This window comes from Pteropus vampyrus, unplaced genomic scaffold (assembly GCF_000151845.1).
Source record: "Pteropus vampyrus isolate Shadow unplaced genomic scaffold, Pvam_2.0 Scaffold20, whole genome shotgun sequence".
Classification (NCBI taxonomy): domain Eukaryota; kingdom Metazoa; phylum Chordata; class Mammalia; order Chiroptera; family Pteropodidae; genus Pteropus; species Pteropus vampyrus.
In genome coordinates, this window is record NW_011888801.1 from 9,472,717 (window position 1) to 9,495,097 (window position 22,381).

Here is a 22,381-nt window from a genome sequence, read left to right on the forward strand (position 1 = left end):
TTCTTTTCTGACTGGTTCTTTCTTATGTTTTCTATTTCCATTTTTATGTTTCCTATCTCTTTGTTGAAATTCTCACTGAGATCACTGAGCATTCTTATAACCAGTATTTTGAACTCTGCATCTGGTAGACTGCTTGCCTTCTTTAGTTGTCTTTCTGGAGCTTTGTCGTAGTCCTTCATTTGACATGATTCTTTGTCTCCCCTTTTTGGCTGCCTCATTTTGTTTGTTTCTGTGCTATGTCTCTCAGTCTTGGTAATGTGGCTTTATGTAGTAGGTGTCCTATAGTTCAATGGCATAGTCTCCTATTCACCTGAGCCAGGTGCTCCAGGAATGTCCCTCATGTGCGTTGCGTGTGCCCTCTTGTTTTAGTTGAGCCTTGATTGTTGTTAGCATGTCAATGGAAAGGATTGACCATCAGGCTGATTGGTTGTGAAGATGGGCCATTAGGACAGTGGAGGAGCTTTTGTACAGAAGTTGACTCTACAGAGCAGAATTCACTTTAGCAGGGCTCAGGTGCCTGCCCTGTCTGAACTTTGGGTATGTCATTTGTAAAGGTAGTTGGGTGGTACTCTGGTGTAGTCTGAAGTTGGCCACTGGGTGTATTAAGTCTGGGGCCTCCTGAAAGGGGCTCTGTCGCAGGCTAAGTTCAGCTACTGCCTGTGCCTTGCCTGGGGCCAGTTGTTATAAGCTACAAAATGATCTGAAGATGATTGACATTTGTGTTCAGCTTGGAGGTACCTGGGAAGGGTTAAGCTGCAAACTAAAGCTGGCTGCTGCTAGTTCCGGGCTTGCTTAGCAAGAGATATGGGGTATGCTAAGGCCAGATGCTGCTTGTTTGGGGCTTGTGAATTTTTAAGAGATTTTAGGAAATTCTTCAACATGAACCAAAACAGGCCACCTGTATAAAAAAAGTTACTGTGTGGGGTGGAGTCTCAGAGAATCACCAGCATGGGGTGTACAATGTTAGCCAGGTTGATAGAGACTCTGATATGGCACCTGCATGCACGAGCATGGTGGGTTGTAGGAGGGCTCAATAAAGGAACAAAGACTTTTGCCAGCACTTCTGTCTGAGAGAAATCTGTCTATTCAGCCCTCACCCTGAAGCCTGACAATTTAGTTCCTCCTCATGTGTCCCTGGCACCTTTAGCACTGATACTCCAACACTGGAGCTCAAATTGAGTGAATCCATCAGCAAGTAAGTCCATTCATGGGCCCTTTTAGAAGAATGCCTGGTTCTCCAGCAGTCCTCTTTCTCACTCAGCCACAATTTCTGCTGGTTTTCACAGCCAGAAATTATGGGGACTTCTATTCTAGGCACTGGAATCCCTGCGGCTGGGATACCTCACTCCCCAGGGGAAGCTACACAATCCTCCTGATTTTTAACTACCACATATGAGTATGGGACCAGCCCAATCAGTGTCTCTGCTCTTCCTACCAGTCTCAACATGGCTTCTTCTGTATAACTTTATTTGCAGGACTTCAGTTTAGCTGGACTTCAGACGATTCTCAATGATGGTTGTTCTGTATTTAGTTGTAATTTTGAGGTGGTGGTAGAAGAAGGTGAGCACAGCATTTATGTACTCCACCATCTTGACTGGAAGCCTCTGGTAGGTTTAGGTTTCACTGTCAAATGTTTCCTTAGCGCACCATTTTTTATTCTCACCAGCAATGCATGAGTTCATGGCTTTATATTCTCACTGGCACTTATGGTTTTAACTTGAATTTTTTTAATGACTAATAATGTTGAGCATATTTTAATATATTCATTTGTCACTTATGTACATTTTTTAGTAAAGTTTCTCTTCAAATATGTTTTCCTATTTTTTTAAATTGATTTGTTTTCTCAATTTTGAGATTTGAGAGTTCTTTATATATTCTGATGTATGTTGCACACAGTTTTTCCCAGTCTGTGGCTTAACAGGGCCTTTAAAAAAGTAAAGGTTTTTAATTTTGATGACATCTACTCTATATTTTATAATTTCTTTTCTTTTATCAGTCATGATTTTGATGATGTAAATAAGAACTCTTTGCTTACCCAAAGTCATAAAATTTTATTCTATGTTTTCTTCTAACGATCTAATTATATTTTAACTCTTAATTACTTTTTATATGTCACTCTCTCACGGGATCCTTCTCTGACTTCCCAGAGTAGATCAGATCCCTGTGTTATACATCTTTAGAGTACTTTATACATTTCTCCACATTTATCCCAGTTTATAATTATGCATGTTGAATAATTATTTGCTAATGTCTGCCAACCCTTTTGATTGTAACTCACTAGGGTCTATTTTTGTTTACCATTACATCCTTGAACTTAGTACAGCTTACTTCACAGAAATGGAATAAATGAATAAATGATATGAATGAATGACTAGAAGAATATGCAATGGTATAGGTGCTACTATACACCATGGAAGACTGTATTAAGAGAAAGTGTTGTTGTCCTAAGTCCCTTGGCTACTTAGGCTCAACAATTTGTCATAGAAGAATGAGGTCAAGCCAAAGTTATTACCACATTTCTGCTCCAGGGCCCATTCTAGACAAAACGATATATATATAGAAAGACCATAAAGGGAAAGTAAGACTATTTTAGGATCTATTTTTTACTTTGTGAGGCTCAATGGTATTAACCTTAACCTTGACCAAGGTCACTCTTCTAATTCACAGCTCAAAGCCTGAATCCAAACCCAATACTTTCTTCATATGCTGTACTGCTTCCCTACCTCCTACACTCCTAACCTAAAGACTTTACAGTTATCTTTTAAAAGACTATGCTACGGCCATGCTACCCTGAACAAGCCCGATCCCATTTGATCTCAGAAGCTAACCAAGGTCGGGCCTGGTTAGTACTTGGATGGGAGAACACCTAGGAAGACCAGGTACTGTAGGCACAAAAAATATAAAAAAATAAGGGATTGTAAGCTGACAAGGTCCTTGTAATCTGTGAGGTCAACCAAGGGTTACCTCACCTAAAAAATTAAAAAATTTAAAAATCTAAAAAAAAGACTATGCAGTTGTCAGAATATGATCTGGAGTCCTATCAGATGCATCTTGAGAAGACTATGGATTTTTCTCTTTTTATATATTCCTTGAAAGGATAATAAAACACCTTAATATAAAAATCTCATCCTGCTTTACCTTCTAGGCAGAATGTTACTATAGTCACCCTGAGTTATCTAATAATGAAAAGACCTGAAAGTTGTATTAAAAGATGAGATAGCCTAGAAAAGTTTCACTAATGATAGGAATGTGGACAAGTTCTTAAAGCTTATATAAATTAAACCAGTTAATAAATAATGACTATTCTATAGGATGGTTAAAAGGAACAAGGCTATGAGGCATACAAAGAAAGAGCACAATGCCTCACACATAATACAGCTCACAAGAAATGAGAGCTTCTTCTCCCTTTCCCCATGACAATATAGGCTGTCATCACTTGATAAAAAGACTATAATAAAGGCCCATAGTATGAGAAAAGAGGCATTGCCCTGACTTGCTATTCTCTCAGCCAACTCCTAAGACACTGTTGAGAATCCTTGCTAAGGATTCTTATAACTTCAGGTCTATAGCTGAGTCTAGCAACAAGGAGCCTTCCCTCTCTAGTTGGAAAGACATTATTGCTCAGGAGTCTTTAGGTCATTCTAATGTTCCAAGCCTGAGTCTGATTTATTTCCTAGAGATGAGTAGAGACTGTAGCTTTTTCTGGGTAAGGTTCTTAGGCTGGAGGTTCAAGCACCAACTCAATCAGGGCTCAATTCCATTCAAGGCCAGGACTTCAGATCGGAGCACATCTAGGTTCTCCAGATTGTCTACTCCGCAAACACTTTATTCTTAGAGGCACTACCAGTAGTTTGTCATGAACGTTTTAAGCCAATGCTTCTCAAAGAGCACATACACATGATTCATCTGGGGATATTGTTAACAAGTAGATTCTGAATCAGACTAAATCTGCATTTTTAATAAGCTCCATGGTTTACACTTTGAGTAACAAATCTCTAAGCCTCTGGTTCTCAAGTTTTAATGAGCATCAGAATTATGACTTGTTGCACACAAGCTTGCTAAACTCTAGTCCCACCGCAGAGTTTTCGATTCAGTAGGTTTAAGGTAAAGCCCAAATTTTTGCATTTCTAATAAGTTCCCAAAGTGATGCTGGCACTGTGAGAACCACTCCATTAAGTCATATACAAAAGGCCACTGTGATGCAGAATCTCATTTTCATGTAATCCACCTGAACTAATATGTTTAGACTTGTGCATTGTTCTGGCTTTCTGTGACCACTGTTCTTTCAATTTCACACTTTTTTTCTTGTATTACCTTTGTCTTCTACTTTAGTACCTCTATTATCTGATTACTGCAGCTTCTGACTGAGAGTTTCACTCCTTTGCTTCAAATCAACAAAGTGGGAGGGATTATAGGTAGCATGGATACCAGATAGCTGGAAGGCTGTCTTTACAGACTGGCTACCACATTTCTCCTCTGTTCCTACAAACTAAATATGACAATATAATTCAATGAAGACACCTTTTCGAGAAAGCACCATCTTATTGTTCTGAAAGGAAAGGTGGAAAAGACTCCTAGAAGAAGCAATCAAAAATTTATTCCATTTATCATCCACCAAGGGCTCTGCCCTGTGTCCCACCCCTACTATGGTTGCCTTCATTTCTACATCCTGTCTTCATTTTGTTACTGGTCCTGAGAAAGAAAATGGAGCAGGAATAACATATGCCCATTTATTAGAATAAAGTAAAAGTTGTCCTCTTCCTTTAATCTACCCTGCCTCTGCCCCTCCTGAACCTAGTCTACAGCTCAGCTTCAAAATGTCCAAAGAGAAATGTCACTGCTCTATGAGACAGCTGCTGGCAACAACTGAGAGAAGGGACAGACATTTCTCTTCTTGGCTTTTAATGTGGAACCATTTTTCTGTCAAATCTGTCTATCTGCACTTGACCTTTCAACAAAAAGCATGTATCTCTGTTAACAAGCCTCTCCTGAGTAAGAGGTGATAAATCCACTCCACTCTAGCTTTCATACCGTGCTCTACTCTTGATGTCACAGGATACCATATTGGGTTCTATTTCAGGCACACTTGGGGGCATGTTTTCTTCACACTTCATGTAAAAACTCAACTGGAAGTGGAGATCTCCATAAGAGAAGCATTTCAAAGTTAAGATTCAGTTCTCTGCTACCTCTTAATGATATTAATTAACCTGTGTCCTAGAGAAACAAATGGAGTTGGTAATTATAGAAAAGAAAGTGATAAAGATCAACTGTTTTGCCAACAAACCTTCTCAGCTAGCCAATTATATCTTTTCTAGAATCTCAGGCTTACAGTCCCATCATATCAATTTTGAAGAGATTATATGTTAATAAAACATGTTAGTAATTTCTATGAATTATTAACATTTTGTAATAAAATGGCAAATGCCTATATTTCACATTTTATATGCCAGAAAGTATTCTAAGTGCCTGATATGTAATAATTAATTTCATTGTCACAACTAAATAAATTTGCCACTATCATTTGTTTCATTTCACAGAGGGATTAAGTATTCTGCCAGGATCTATTGAGGGCTAGAGGCAGGATTCAAACTCAAGCTCTCTGACTTATAATCTTTTACATTTCCCAAATCACTTGCATAAGATCTACCTGCTTGGGGAGGCAGGAGTATTTTTACATTTTGCAGATTTAAAAAAAAAGATGAGATTGGGAGAGGCTATGTGATATCTGAGTTTTGTGTAGGGCATTTTTGAAGTTAATTCAAACCCTCTTCTTAAGAGCCACTTTAAGCCAGTCCAGAATTTTTTATAGCATGTCCCCTCTCCTTTCCAGTACAGGACAGAAGATATGAGACACCACCAGACCCGACTAAGGCATAGTGGTTGCTGTGAGGGCTGTGCATAGTCCCATGCATAGTTACAACTGGGGAAGCTCAGCAAAATAACATGATTTTTATCCAAAAGCTTTGAATTTTTTATCAATATTTCAACAATCGGTGGGTGGATAAATATTTCAGCGAGAGTTTTCTCTACATTCTGACATGTCTAGACCCTGGTCCCTTAATCCCTGGCTAATCACTCATCATGTGATTCCGTGAAAAGTCTTAGAACTTCCTACCCCACCATTACATTCTATCAAGAGAAATCAGTCAAAAGCAATGGAGGTGGGGTGGGGTGAGGCAAGTGAGTCTGTCCTTTCTTCTTTCCCCCCATCTGCGAGCCTGCCCTCACTTCCAAAGAACTCACCTAAATGTTTATTTCAACCTTCCTGAAGGACTAGAGAAACCAATGGGAGCCAACAGTGTCTGGTCTCTGAGCCAGCCCAAGTGAGCACCTCTGTCAGGGTCAGGGCCTGTGGCACAAAAGGTCCCCCCCTCCCCCAAATTAACCTACCAGTAATTTACGGACTTATTATGTATGTCATTTATTTTCTCCCCTCGAGCTAGAATGTAGGCTCCACAAAGGCAGGGATTTGGCCATTTTTTGTAATTGATGCTACTACCTAGAAGAGTCCTAAGCACATCCCAGAGACTAAATACATACAAGAAATAAATAAATAAATAAATGCCTGAATGAACTACCTTCTGAATATTACCTGAATCTTCCACAAGTAACTTTATTATTAAAAGTTAAACCGATTATATTTTTCCTAAAAGTACTCAATCCACCCACTTCATCTCCCTCTTATTTTATCTTCTCACTATCCCCACTGACAGTTTCCCTAAACCAAGAACTCATTTTCTGTTCTCTGCTTAGGTCACTGCTTGGGTCCTATAAACATTTTGCCTCTGTTCTGGCACCCATTCAATGCTTACTTCCCACCTAGCCACAGGGATGTTTCTGCAGCCTACATATACTCTTGTCACATTTTTGGATAATGGACAAATTTCTCCTCTTGGTATATAACTTTGTTCATGGTCTGCCCCTCTTCCATACAGCTGTATGTCTCCGCTTTGGTTTCTCCCTTTAGCCATACTTGCCCACCAGCCTGGTGTCTCATTAGTTTCTGAGCTCCTTTTCTTCCATGACTTTTTAGAGTTTTTTCTTTGACCTAGAAATAACTGTTCTCCACTAGAAAACAGCTTCTTCTTCATTAAAGTACATCTCAAGTTGTATCTCCCCAGACTTAGTTTTATGTCCTTCTTACCTGCTCCCATAATCCTATCACTTATGCCTCCAGTTGTTGTTGTTGACTATCCATCTGTCTCTCTACTACAGTATAAATTCCTTATAGGCAAGAGATGTCTTTTAACTCTATGTCACTAGAGCCTGGCACAGGGTCAGGGGTAGAGTCTTCACTAAAGAACTGTTTAATTAGATAACTTGGAAGAAGCTAAGGAAAATGTTTGTACTTGTCTCTGTGCCCCGCCTTAAGCTGGTACTCATGAGTTTTGAAATAACTTAGAAAAGATTGCAGTTTCAGCAATCTTCAGTTAGGTCCATGGAGATACAGCATAACTTTATGGACAGCTACATCTGACCATAATGTTACTTCTAAGTGACATTTTAGACATAAATTTTTAAATCATTACAGAGCAGGTATGGGCTCTTCCTTCTTTGTCCCTCTAGTTCCAAGAGCCTGGATGCCAAGCCCATCCTCTCTGCTTAAAATGGAAATGTATGGGCACTGGCCTAAGTTTAATTAAAGATAAAGACACAAAAATGATATTTAAACTTTTTACAAAGACTAAAATTATAAATTGGGGTTTTCTAACCCACATCAGGGATTGTCTAGCATAGAGTAATGTTAGATTGGTAAAAGAGAAGTAGAGAGGGGAGAGGCAAGGTTGATCATTTCTTCTATCCCTTCTCAGGACCTCAGTTCATCCTGGGTTGCCATCCCTATACATGAAAACAGAGATCGCAGAAGTCAGCATGTGTACTCATAAAGTGTGGGGACTACCACATCCTAGTCCCAGAAAACTGCACAGTTCAATCTGGCTCAAAATGTCACCACTTATTCAAGATAATTCAGGGGAACATAGGACAAATTAATAAGAACAAAGCTTTATGTATTTATAATTGGAGAAAGAAAAATAAGAGCCCATTGAGGCAAAAGAGAAAGGGGCGGCTATAAGCAGCAGTGGGTGTCTTGCCAGTTCTGGCCGAGAGCTTGAGTCTGTCAGGCTAACAGTCAAAGTCAAGGATGAGTTGGGTGATGATACATACAGAGCTCCTTTCAATTCTATACTGTGGAATTTCTCAAGACCAGTGTGTTGACATGTGCCTGATCTCATCTGCCCCACGCCCTCTAACACATGTAAACACACACGTATTCTAACTATGAGACCTTCACCTTACTTTAGGAAGACAAAGAGCAGGTTAAGTTTGTTTGACATAACCAAAAGGTATTGGGCATAGGCTCAATACCTTTTGGTTATGTCAAACAAACTTAAGTAGTACTGTGGTGACCTGCTTAGTTGCCGAGGTCCTGGATCTTGCACTAGGAGAAAATTAATGGATTGGAGGCCTAACACTTGTTTCCAATGAAGTCCTAGACAAGTGATGAGAGTAGCCTAAAAGCAAGACTGCTGCTTGCTGTATGCATACCAGAGGCACAATTGCTCTGACCAAAGGCAGTGGTGAAGGTTCTCTCAAGCACAGGTATTTTCTCAGTGGTGTTGATTTCTTCCAAGTCAAAGGTGGGTCCTTGGTGTTCTGACCTGAGAAGATGAGACTAAAAGTGTCTCTCTAAAACTGTAGGATATTTTCCCTCATGAATGAAACAGATGTGCTCTGGCTATAAGCTCTCCATTATTTCAAATATTGGTAGAAATAGTAGTGTCTCCAGGCATAGATATAATGCTGACCCCTTCCATTGCACAACCTGTGCTCTGGACATGGGGGCCCCAGATGCTCTGAGGAAGACAGAAACACAGGGAGCTCCAATCAAAGGTATGATGCTGTCACTTCCCATTGCACTACCTGTGCTCTGGACAGGTAAACCCCAGTTGCTCTGACTGAGGGCAGGAGCAGTATGGGCTACAAACACAAGTATGGTGCCAGGCCCTTGGATTATAGCAGATGCATGGTGGCCAGAGAGTCTCCAGGTGTTCTGACAAAAGGCATGAAGTAAAGTATCTCCAATCACCAATATAGTGTTAACCTCTCTGACTACAGATGTATTCTGACGAGAAGGGCCCAAGTGATCTGACCACAAGGTGGAACAGAACTATCTCCTGGTACATGTTTCTCCTCAGTAGTATTATCTGTTCAAATAGTAGCAGGTGTGCTTTGTATGGTCATTGGGAGATGAGAAGGGGATCCTAAGTGCTCTGACAATAGACAAGAAGGAAAGTGTATCACAGGACAGATTTGCTTTCCATAGAGCTGGCCGTTCCAATTGCAATGAGAGTGCAGGTTAAGCCTTCTCCAACATAAGCAGTGGTGCAGGATGCTCTTCCCACCTCTGGATCAAGCTGAGTGCTCCAGACATGGAGATAGTCTCTGAGACAGCCATACTGACCCCAAAGTAGCAGCACCTATCAAAGTAGCAGTACCTATCATAGGGGCTATAGATCCTCAAAATGCAAATGGGTCTGCAGTGGTGTTGGCTAAAGGTGAGTTATTGTCTCCAGTGTTAGTTATCTTTATGGCAGCTCTAAAGACAGAAGCAGTTGTTGAGCCAATGAGGAAAACACTTGGAGTGTTACAGAATGTCAGCTAGATAATGACAAGAATGCCAAAGATGGAACATAGGGAGGTCAAACCCACAGAAGCTGATGGAGTTGTGCTTCTAGTGGGTGGCTGGGCTGGAAGAGAGGTTAAGTCTGGAATTTGCACTGAGGCAGTCAAGATTCCAAAAGGGAAAAAGTTGTCACTGTTGATAGCTTCAGGCTGCAGCCCATCAGGAGACCTAAATGTGAGCCAAATGATTTTCCTGAGTTAAAGAAAAGGTCAAAATTTGTTTTTGGGTCACTGACTTTGCAGACAGCTAGTGTATACTCGTGCTGAAGAAGGGCTGTCACTGGGCAGCGTGTTCTCAGAACAAGGAAGTGCCATGGAAAATAGAAAGAAGTTCTCACTGGAGACAAGGGAAGACAGAAAGATGGCAGCTTGAAAATGGGGCATGGTATCTATATAAATTTCATCAGAATCAAAGACAGGCTTGGATGCGGAATCTGCAGAGGTGCTGGCTACTGGAGTGGAGGTGGCTGGGGAAGTAGTGATGAAGAGGCCAGTATATATAGGAGCACTGGGGAGAGGGGTTCTTGAATGCTGCCCTTCAGGGGCTTCCAAGTTGGGCTGATGGGTGACTCATGGGCCAAAGGAGTGGTTGAAAGTTGAGATGGGGCTGATGACCACAAATGCAGGTAGTCTGGAGATATCTGTTTCACACTGCAGTGGGCTGGGACAAGGAAGGGAGCTCACCTCTGAGCCTGGAGGAAACCTGGAGATGAAATCATGGGATAGCAAAGTGGTGTTCTCGTTAGCTACAGCAAAGTCCAAAACAAGGGGCTGGTTGAGTAAGATGTGCTGGCTGTGACAGTATAATTGACTGGGAAAGCAGAGATGGCCTTCATGGTGAAGATGGTGAAATTCTGGAGGAGGGGTCTGTAAGATCAAAGGGGGAGAATCCACACACACAAGCATAGCTGACTCCATTCTACAAGAGGAAGTCCTGAAAAAGAGGGTTAAGATGCTAGGAGGTCAAAGGAGGTTAAAAGCAGAAGATGCTGCAGCTATGAATGAAGGGATAAAATGCAAAGAGCCTCATTTCTAAGTAGAATCCCCAAATATGGGCTTGAACTTGAAGGAGATTCCACAGGAAGACCAAAAAAGGGGAGTTAAGAATTGTGCATCTCATTTCACAATTAATATCTGGTGTGAAGAAGGTAAAGGCAGACAGGACTGGGGGAGATAGGTCAGCTAAGTCCATGGCTGGTAATGTGGTTGTGGCTGGGATCTGCAAAGAGAGTGGGTGAGGACAAGGAGTCCACCACCCCAAGTGCAGGAAGGGAGAATGAACAGGCAGTCTGAATGGCACTGCAGTCTGAAAAGACTTTAATTCTCCAGATTCCACCAGTATCAGCTTTCTTCTCTAAGCCTAGGTCTCCAACAATGACTATACAAGGAGACTGTATGTATAGGGGTTGGAGAGAGTGCCTCACTTTGACCTCACAAAGTGGCATGAAAGAGACTGCATCAGTGATATTGAAATTTTCCCATTTACAGGCCCTTCAACTGGAAGATGTGGGTGGAAAATTTCTGTTAGACAGTCTCTGAAAGCTCTTTTCTTTGTGTCTTCTTCCCTGACATCAGTGAGGTTGGAGCACTAAACCAATGGCCTGGCCTTCATCTACCACTTCCTGTCCACATTTTGGGAAGCAAGGAGCAGGATGTGGCTCACCAGACAGCCTTGTTGCACCTGGGTCACTCTTGCAAAATGACAGGACTTCTGGCATGGCAGTAATAATTTGGTAATGGCAGGAGCATTTGGGGAAGGAGCTAATAGACATCTGGAACTTCTTACTTAAACAGTCTTCTAGGAGCTTGGAACTGAGGTTTCCCTTCAGAGGTCCAAGACTGCATTACAAACAATGGAGACTCCGGTAATCTCCAGGAGCCTAGATACAGATGATACGTTCTCACCACTGTGGAGAGGGGCACTATTCTAATTATTCTCCTCTTTTGTTATGTTTTTCTGGCATTTTATCAGAGCCTTAGGCTCAGTCTCCTTTAGTTAAGGAAGTGGAAGGTAACTGGAAAGCATGGGCCTCATGAGATATTTGGCAGCTCACAAGGCAGAAGGAGTCCCTCTGTACCCTGGAGAAGGCCTCTACCATTCCTGAGTTTATGGTAACAGCACCGACTTCTTCAGAGATTCCATTCAGGACACAGATGGAAGGATCCTCAAAGAGAATAATTGAATCGCCCTATGACATGTTCATTTTTCTGGGGCAATGTCAAATAGAGAGGTAAAGACACACCATTCCTGTCAATGGCCTATGAAGAGGGCCAAGGTGAGGCTCAGTAGGGTGACCTGGGCCAGACAGGGGAACACCACCAATGGAGTTAATGGGGGACAACACCTGAGTGTGGTGTAGCTGGTTGACTAAGTTGCTCATGAAGCACAGTTAGTGCCTTACTCCATCTTTGGGAGTTTCCATCTCTGAAACTCCCAGAGGCCTCCTAGCCTTTATTTTACGCAAACTTTACCTTAAAAAGGTTGATTTCAAAAGCATGCAGGACGTCATTTTAAAGTCATTGTTTAATGGGCAGATATTGCTATACAGATGAAACTGACAAAAATCATGGCAAAGAAGGCTTAAGTTTGTTCATAACTATTATAAGAATTTATAATACATTTTAGAAAACCCAATCAGAAAAGATAATGTTAATGCGGTAGAATGGTAGACATAGGGAAGGCAGACAGGATGTGGTTCATGTGCGTGTGTGTGAGCGGGGAGGTTGTGGTGGGAAGCAAAGCAAGGCAAGAAGGAAACCAAAGCATCAAGCAAGCTGATACAGAAAAGGCTTGGTGAACATGTGCGCAAAAGGGCCTGGCCCTTTTCATAGTGTCCATTCCAATATCCACTGATGAGAAGACCATAGATCAAGGGTTCCCAACTCCGAGACACGTGTTTAGACTGTGGGATGCTAACTTGCGCAGCTTCAGTCAGATCTTCTCTTTCCAGATCAAGCCAGTCAGCACAGGGAGGGACTAGCCTTTAGACAGAATCACTTATGAACGGGGCTGTCCTGGCTCCCCTCAGCTAACAAATCACTGGACACCAGTTTACCTAGGCACCCTTTCCCTACTTCATCAATCCTGATAGATCAGGGCTTGGGACACTGCCTCTTCCAGATTAACAAATTGCTAAAACAAAACTAAAGTCAATATTCCTCAGAAAATTTTTAAAGGATCCAAGATGTCATATGATTCAAAATGTCCAATACATAATCCAAAATTACTCGCCACAAAAAAGAAGCAAACCTAATACTCAGCAGATGCAACCCCTGAAATGACACACAGGCTAGAATTATCAAAGACTTTAAAGCATCTACCATAACCATGTTCCAAAAAGGTAATGGCAACCACTCTTGAATATAATGGAAAGAAAATCTTTCAACAAAGAAATAGTAGTTATACAAAAGAGCAAATTTGAGATCCAAAATATATATTTTTTAAAAAATTCTGCATAATGGCTCAATAGCAAAAGAGAGATACCAGGAAAAAAAGTCAGTGAACTTGAAGATAAATTAATAGAAACTATCCAATCTGAACAATAGAGGGAAAAGGACAAAGAAAAAATTAACAGAGACTCAAGAGCCCAAAGGAAAATATCGAAGTCTAATATTCAAGCCATCAGAGTGCATAAATGGAGTAAAAGTAGAGGATTATAAACAGGAAATGCTGCAAAGCTAAAATAAATCCTGTAGTGTTGTATTAGAAACAGAGGTATCAGTAAAAATTTAGAATTTAATACAGATAAGTCATGGTATGAAAATAGACAGTTTGCAAGTGTGTGTGTGTTTCATAGTTCTGTCTGCTAAAGAAGGTTTGGCATCAAGGGCAGTGAGTATAGCTAGCACCCAGGCTTTATTTTCTAAATGCTATTCTGTGATCCTTAGAAAAATGGCTGATTTCAGACTGGGCTGGAAATTTTCAGCTGAATCTCAAATACCTGGTTGTGTCAGAAAGTAGGAAATGTTCAAAGAATGTGGAGTATGTCACTACAACACAGAAGCCAGACTGAAGGGGCTCCCACTGGCCAAATCAGGGTAAATTAGAGCATCAAAATAATAGTTACAGATTATTACTCATTGAATGAAATAAAAATCCAAGAGTCTGTGGTGATAGAAAAAAAAAATACATAAATCAATTAGGTAGAAATCTATTCTTTTCACTAGAATGTCAATTAATAAATATAGAAGGAATAATGAAATCAGGAAATCATTTTATAACAATAATGTAATTAATTTAGTGAAGCAAAAATCATGAATAGGTTTTAAAACTTATGAGCAAAAGTGTGATGAGAGTTAGAATATTTAGTCTCAAAATTCATTAATTATAAGTTTATTAATTATAATAAATTTATTAAATATAATAGATTACATTTATTAATTACAAATAGAAGAAATAGTAATCTTACAGTGAGAAATCTGTCAAACACACATTAACCAGGTATCAAAGTTATCATCAGTAATGGGACAAGTTGACAGTATATTCTCACTGGTATGACACGCTGAAAAGTATACTTCATCACCGCTATGATATTTATGCAAAAATGTATAATTTTAATCTAGTCATGAAAAAAATAACAAAATTATAATGAAAGATGTTCCACAAAATACATGTTTTAAACTCTTAAAAATGCTATTATCGAAGTCAAAGAAAAACTAAGAAACTGTTCTAGATTAAATAAACCTGAAGGAACATGGCAACTATTCTGGAGTTGCTCTAGGACAAGAAAAATAAATGTATTTAATCTTCCCTTACCTTTGGCTATAAAATATATTATTAGGACAGTTGGTGAGATTTAAATAATGTCGATAGAAAATTATAATAATATCTACTAAAGTGAATTTTGCAAACTTTAAATTACACTGTGATATAAAGGAGAAGGACCTGGGTTTATAAGAAATACATACTAAAGTATTTAAGAATAGAGGCATCATATCAAAAAATGTATTATCAAATATCAAGTTAAAAATATAATAGAGAAAAATATACTATTTGTGATTGCAATAAAGTCTAAGATATCAAAGAATATATCTGTGTTATAAAATGTCACAGAATTAGAAAAGAATAGCTGGATAAGTAGATAAATTTACTGTTTTCACGAATAGGAAGAATTAATATCCTAAAAAATTAAATTCTTCCCAAAGTAATCTCTAACACGAGAAGGATTCCAATAAACATTTCAATGGTATTGTCTGTAGAGTTACATGAACTTATTCTAAAATTAATTTTTACCAATAAAAAGAAAAAATTAGGTAATCGAAAAAGACAGGAACAGAATGAGATTGTCCTTCACAATTATTAGTATAGTAATTAAGACAGTGAGGCATTAGTCTGCTAGAGATGCAATAATAAAATAGCAAGGGCTGAGTAGCTGACATAATAGACAAGTATTTTCTCACAGTTCTCATGGCTGGAAGTCCCAAATCAAGGTGCCAGCTGATTCAGTTCCCAGTGAGAACTCTCTGGTTTAAAGACCACCGCCTTTTTAATGCATCCTCACATGGTCTTTCCTCTGTAGCACTGGGAAGAACGGCTGAGAAAGAGAGAGAGCAAACTCTGCTGTCTCTTTGTCTTCTTATAAGAGACACCAGTTTTATCAGATTAGGGACCCACATTTATTATCTCATTTAACTTTTATTTCCTTCCCATCTCCATATGCAGTCATGTAGGGAATTAGAGCTTCAATGAGGGGAAGGATACAACTCAATTCACAGCACAGATCAATGCAAAACAGCCGAGAAACAGGCACTCATGTATGGGAACTTGGTTTGTAATGACAAAGACTCCCCTTTTGACCAGACTTTGCCCAGACTCCTTTGAGTCCTCTTCTCTTTTAAGCCTTATTCTTAGCCTGCTGAACCCAGTTTTAGCAAACAATCTTGCTAAGCCAGTTATTTCACTCTCTTTGATATTTCTAACCAAGTTCCTTTTCTCTCCCATTCTTGATATCTGATCAAGTCCTTAGTAATTTTCCTCTCTCTCCCTCGCACTGTCCCCCAGGATAAATCTTTACTTGTTCTTGTTGTAGTCAGTTGAGTTCTGTTTCTCTCCCCTACTGCAATAGTTAATCTCCTATTTTATTCAGTAAAATCTGTCTTGCTGTTTTTTAAAGAGTGTCAGAATGATTTTCAGATTTAAATGGAAATTTAGGACATGGCTCCATAGTGTAGCGGTTAGCATGTCAGCTTTACACACCGAAGGTCCTCGGTTCAAGCCCCAGTGAAGCCACACCACAGTTCATGGTCTATGGCCATGTCACCCTGAACAAGTCCGATGTCTGATCTCGGAAGTTAAGCAGCATCGAGTCTGGTTAGTACTTGGATGGGAGAACACCTAGGAAGACCAGGTGATGTAGGCATAAATAATAATAAATTAAATAAATAAGTAAATGGAAACTTAAATCTCAGGGGAAATGGTATATTAAAAAACAAAAAGCAGAGATAGATAACTGACTTTACACGTTTATACCATGAAAGATGATGATTATGATGATGATGATAAAAATAAAATTAAAAACTAATTTTATATCATAGGTTAAAATGTCTGTCAATTTATGCCATAGATTAAAAATAAATTTCAAGTGAAATAAAGATATGAAACAGAGACTTCAATATTTTAGATAAGTATTAGTTAAAATAGTCAAACTGAGAGCGCAAGTTTTGGTATTAAGGAACTTGAGAAGTTATGATACTATAAAGAATGTAAAGCCCTAGATTACCCATTAACCTTTACTTTAATAGAGAAAAAGATTAGTGATTATTTATATACCAGTTAGCATATAGTAACTTGTTATAAAATTTAGTTTTTGCATAAGCTGTTTCTTAAAAGAGACAAATCACTTTCCTAATATAATAAAGTTTGTTTTTAAAATGCCAAGGATTTCTGACTTTGCAATTATAGATATTTAACAAAAGAAGCTATGCATCAGAATGTTTGTTATAGAAAAATGTAGTTGTTCACATAGAAATGTAAATTATTTTCCATGGCAGCTTACTCTTACACATTTTGTGATAAGTCTGTTGATTATAAATTCACTTAATAAGAATATCTTAACTAATATAAAAACTGTGAGTGCTTATAAAATTAGAAAAGTATATAAAAGTATTTATTTTAAAAAAATCATTTTACGAGAAAATTCTAAAAGATTGACTTCAAAATGCAATGCAAAAACTTGCATGAAAACAAACAAACAGAAAAACTTTTAAACTCTTAGAAAAATATATAGGATAGTATTTTTGCATCCTATAAAAAAGGAATGCAGGAACATGTGCACACACACAATGAAGAAAAATATCAATTAAAAAACTGTATAACAAAGCCATGATAAAAAAGATAAAAAATACATTTGGAAAAGATATTTACAACATATATTAGTTATTATGAAGAGCTTATAAAGAATCCTTAAATTTCAATTTAAAAAGATAAACATCACATAGACTTATTTTCATATCATTTGAAAAAGCTGAACATATGACATAAAAAGCAATTGATAAAGAAGGAAATCAAAGCAGCAAAAAAACATGAAAGAAAATTTGATTTATGATAAGAAAGTCAATTATTTTTTTAATTACTTTACCATTCTCAGAATAGAAAAAAATCTGAAATATCTAAATTTTGCTAGAATTTTAAGCAAAGAGGAAGTCTCCCTTCCGATTAGTGGAAATATATATTATGAAGAATGTTTGGTCTAGTAAAGTTAAAAACTTGACTGTATCTTCATGGCAATCTCTCAATCCTACATTTGGTATGTACTTTACAGAAATTCTTAAACAATAGCAGACACGTCAAGGACATTTGTCGTAGCATGGTAGAAATAAAAAATAATTGAAAGCAATTAAATGTTCACCAATAAAATAAATAAATTTTAAAATAGTCATAGGTTGAAATACCATATAGCATTTAAAATTTAAAATTAATGGGCATATTTATACATAGCAGTATGAAAAAACTTTGAAACCTAATGTTGATCAGGAAAAGTAAGTTACACAAAGAATAATAATTTCTGTGAAATTTTAAAATAGAAATACATAAAGCAATTTATATATTAAGTCTTCCCAAATATAGCATAAAAGTACAAAGTATATGTGCTGATTAATCTGGTGTGTCAATATGGCTAGACCATATATATAGAGAGAGAAAAATAGAGACCATATAAGTATATGAGAGAGAGAGAGAGAGAGAGAGAGAGAGAGAGAATAAGAGAGAGAAAGAGAAAATGAGAGGGAGAAAGACAGAGAGAAAGAAAGGAGAAGAAAGAACCCTAATAGTAGTCAAGTCTTAAAAAATTCACAGGAAATGAGTGAAGCCAGCTTCAGGTGGGTGGGTGCTTCTAAAGAAAGAGAGAGGCAAATAGTTTGAAAGCAAAGACAAAACTTTGGTTTTTCCTATAATGTTTTATAAAGATATCAATTATAATTTTCTATAAGTACACATATTCATATGTCAAGCAAAAATGGCAAAATATGAATATTAATTAATTCCAGAAGGTAGGAACATGAGCATGATTTCCATTATTCTCTCTTCTATGTCTTTAAGCACAAAATAAACAAATAAACAAGTACTGCACTAGAGCAGTTTTATCCCAGTCATTGAAGTGGTGTTATCTGGAGGGGGAGGTAGATAAAGGGGGTGAAGTATATGGTGACAAAAGAAAATTTAAGTTTAGGTGGTGAACACACAATGCGATATACACATGATGTATTATTGAATTGTAGACTTGAAACATATATAATTTTATTAACTAATGTCACCCCAACACATTTAATTTTTAAAAAGTGCTATCTGTTTTGTATGGAACTCTGGGTACCATGGTGTGGGTGAATGTTGCTTTGATGAAATGCCCCTCATGATTCCCTGCAACTGTGCTTTGATTTCACTTTATTCAGCAACATTCATCCTCCTAACACAGTTATTAATACCAAGAGAAACATGCCCTGGATTGAAAGAAAAAAGTTTTGGTAAATACAATTAAGGTTTCCGATTGCAAATCAATACCTTAACTCTGGTTTATTCTTCAATCTCTATAATAAGTCTTCTAAACTGGACAACTTGGAGTTTTCTAGGATTTAAAAAAAAAATAGCTTTTGATTCAGAAAAGTTCTATGCTGATTTCCCTTCCTCACCCACAGGTTCAGACCTGGTGTTACAAACCAGGTTTCCTCCACTCTCTAAGCACATATGTGCAGGGTGTCTCAGAGTGCTTCTTTACCACAGTATTTAAATAAGTGTTAAGTATAAAAATGGAAAATGGAAACAAGGCCAAATAAGTTTGGGAGTTACATAATTAAACAAAAGTAAATGGATTCTCTTCGTTGAAGGATGTACAGAGACTTTTGCTTTCTGATATACTTGATAAATTTCCTAAAGAAGGATATGACATATGACATCATATTTTACCCATGTCAACTTATTTCATAGTGTCTTATGGAACTAGTGTCTAGTAAGATGATATGGAATATGCCAAATAAAGACCATCAGAATCTTTGCAGGCTGAAGCATTGTAAAATATAATTGCCTCTACAGATATGAAAAAATTCTTAAATTTGTACATTTTCTTGTTTCTTGTCGGGTAGAGAAATCAGGTGTATCTGATATAATGATAGCAGCTGGGCACCATTCTCGATATAAGTTGTCGAGAGCTCGAGGTCACTATTAAGTCACCTTCATTTTCTTCCTCTACTGGTTCAGTGATTCAACATCCTCAGAGGAAAAATAGACAAAACAAGTAGAATATATTGGAATTCCTGCCTCACAGAAAAACAAGTGCAACAGGCATTTTCAGAAGCAAGCTCTTTCCTCTCTGACAACTCTAAGACAACACAGTTCTTCATATTTGTGGGGACAGTGAACTGACTCCTATTCTACAACTAAAAGACACACACACACACACACACACACATACACATATGGGCGCGGACACATACACCCACCCTCACCTCACCATAACACACAATAAAGTTATGAATTTCCAAATATTTCCTATTTTATGAAAGATAGCAACTCACCAAATTATTCCCCTGAGCAACTGATTTTCATGCTTTAATAACATTACAGAAAATTCATTCCCTTTTTAATACAAGCGCATCTGACAAGTTCATCATCCTTGTCTTCATTTGAGGCCAGTCAGCATCTTCTCAGCTCAGTCCAGCTGCAAAAAGATTTCTAGTCTGAGCTTCTGCAGTCCAGTACATATAAAGCTAGTGAGAAGGAGCAACAGGGAGAAAGGGGTTAAAAAAAATGAAGGTTCTTTTTAAAGTGAGTTGCTCACTAAGTGTTGAATTGGAAATAGTAAAAATGGAAAATTATTTTGTAAGCTTTTTCAAGGTTTTTATATTTATTTTTCTGTTACCTACCTTTTTCATAGGTAGTTTTCACTATCACTATCTAAGAAAATCAGAAGCAGGTGTGATGTTGTAGCATATTAGGCCTGAATTTAATTTTTGATCCCAAAACACCTCATCTGGAACCTCGGGAGAGTCACAGATTCTCTGAATCCAATATCTTCATTTTCAAAAAGGGAAGGTCATAAACAGAAGATTCCATAAATTTGGTTTGCATAATGCCCACTTGAAATTTCTTCCCTAGATCATCTTCTCCTATATTTCCTGGAATGCCCAAACTAAAACTAGATCTTCCAGTAGTACAACTTTGTGGCACTGGTGTGGCCATGTGTCATAATTTTGGACAATGAGACATAAGAGGATTTCTCTGGGATATGTGAGAAAGGCTATACTTTTCTGACCCATCCTGGGGGAGATGCTTGAGCTTCTGTATGTCTAACAATCTCTCAGGTAATGCCAATTCCACCACAATTTGCACTTTGAGTAGCAAGAGTCTGGAAGGTGAGTCATGAAGACCATATTCTTCAATGTGGTAAGACAGGTGGAGCAGAAGAATGGTACAAATCAAGTAGGGTACTGAATCATTACATACATATATACACATATGTGTAGATATATATGTGTGTGTGTATATGTGTGTGTATGCGTATAACAAAAAGATTAATTTTATTTCTTTTGCTTCCAAAGGTGGAGGGGAGAGAAAAGAAGGGAAGTGGATTGAAATGCTTGCTGGGAATCTAGAACTCTAGTTGGTGAAAATAATTTAAGACTTTTTGAAAGACCAGAAATGTCTAATATTCACTTTTTAGTTGCTTTGATGTTGTCTCTAAAAACTACTAAAATTTTCTACACACCAAAAGGTCTTTGGTTAGTAAAGAATGTTTGCTTGTTTACTTATTTGTTTTAGTGTAATAAATGGTACCACATGAACAGATCTTTGGAGTCATACAGTGATGTAATAAGGAAAGCAGAATTATAAGCTAACGGCCATGAGACATGAGCCCATTAATAAGTTAAAAACCTTGAACAGACATTGGACTTTTCACAAATTGTAGAATATGAGTTTGAGCCAAGTGCTATTTCTGTATTAAGAGACAGAAAGGTCCCAGCTCATGCTTGGGTCACATTTGCATCCAGTGCACATGCGAGAAGAAGCAAACATTAGAAACAAATAAAATCATTATAAGCATGTTTTCCAGTCTGGTGTGTAAGGAGTTTGGAAGTATTCACTTTTGTACTCACAACTACAAAAAGCAAACAAACTGAAAATCAGTTAGTCTTCCTAGATTCACCAGAGAATTGAGGTCACAGGGAAAACTACTGCCTCCCTGCGTCCTTTCCCCACACCCCATCACCCCCCAAAAATTGGAGATACAGACAGGCAGATTCCAAGAATCAAAATCTGCAGGAGCAGAAGTCCAGGAGAGAACCTGTGAGAACCAGTAACAGAGAAGGAAAAATCTAACTTGTAACTGATTAGTTGTTGAGGGCTCAATGTGGACAAACTCTAGGGAGGTCTAGTCTTGGAGAAACTCACACTCTGTGTTTTTCCTCCAAGAGCACTACAAAGTTTCTTATAGTAAAGATCAGAGAAAGATTTTCTCATGTTTCTTTCCAGCAGTGGAGGAGAAAGTAACTGACATAAAATTTGCCCAGCGCATTCTGGCCTTCTTAGCAAGGCCTGCCCTCAAAATAGATAGATAGATAGATAGATAGATAGATAGATAGATAGATAGATAGATAGATAGATAGATTTTTTTTTCCCCATCGGAACATAAATGACTGGAGTCTTATCAGAGCCTAAATGATCTGAGGGAAGAGAAATACTCAACTTCTGCTCTTTTTAGCTTTCCTGTCTCACCTAAGGGTAGCAAAGCAAAATAAAGCTGAGAAGCACTTAGGAAAGTCACAGCTCAGGCGCACAGGCTCACTAAAAGACTGATGCATAATCATAGTTCTATAGAATGTTTCCCAGCACTCATACCTTACCATCATATCAATAGGGCTCCCGTATAATAACAAGAAAATCTAACTGAAAAAAAAATGCATAATCAGACTTCATTTGAGAAGGATTCTCTAGGGAAACTAACAGACAATAGGTGAAACAAAAACAAGGACATCAGAGGAAATTTTAACCTATAACACCTATAGCTACAATGGACAGTAAACATATCCTAACCTCTAGCCAAATTTACATAAAATCTCACACAAAAGGACTATTTACTGAATTTCTTTTACACAATACATTATGGCAGGGTTCAAAAATAAATTATAAGGCATACTAAAAAATACAGTCTGAAAAGAAAAAAAAAATCAGAACCTCACTCAGATATAGCAGAGATGTTGGAATGATCAG

General features: G+C 38.0%; 1 pseudogene; it reads left to right on the forward strand.

Annotated features, from left to right (window-relative positions):
* Positions 1 to 2,772: 2,772 nt before the first annotated feature.
* On the forward strand, positions 2,773 to 2,891 carry LOC111736553 (annotated as a pseudogene).
* Positions 2,892 to 22,381: the final 19,490 nt, after the last annotated feature.